The sequence below is a fragment of the Morone saxatilis genome, unplaced genomic scaffold, assembly GCF_004916995.1.
Source record: "Morone saxatilis isolate NCDOM2014 unplaced genomic scaffold, NCSU_SB_2.0 Contig15, whole genome shotgun sequence".
In the NCBI taxonomy this organism is placed as follows: Eukaryota; Metazoa; Chordata; class Actinopteri; family Moronidae; genus Morone; species Morone saxatilis.
This window is the reverse complement of record NW_023339707.1, coordinates 5,399,647-5,399,862: the sequence shown is the minus strand read 5'-3', so window position 1 is coordinate 5,399,862 and position 216 is coordinate 5,399,647. Positions and strand designations below refer to the sequence as shown.

Below are 216 nucleotides of genomic sequence, written 5' to 3'. Positions count from 1 at the left end.
GTTCTATCTTTAGAGCAAATGTGTGATTACAAGTGTCAGTCTTTCATTATACGCAAGTGACTTACTGTAAGTAATACATGTAGTAGGCTAATGTTATGTGTGACTGAATAGTATGCAAGTGTTTTCTATAAAAGGTAGGTTCACGCAAATGGCAAAAAAACAGATTTTCTTACTTATGTTGAAAGGTATCTAGCCATGCAAACATTTTGGGTTGCT

The 216-nt window shown here is 34.3% G+C and overlaps 1 protein-coding gene across 1 annotated transcript in view; it reads left to right on the top strand.

Moving 5' to 3' along the window:
- prex1 (phosphatidylinositol-3,4,5-trisphosphate-dependent Rac exchange factor 1) overlaps nt 1–216 on the top strand; it is a 77,009-nt gene that overhangs the window by 15,583 nt on the left and 61,210 nt on the right. The gene's annotated exons all lie outside the window — the stretch shown is intronic.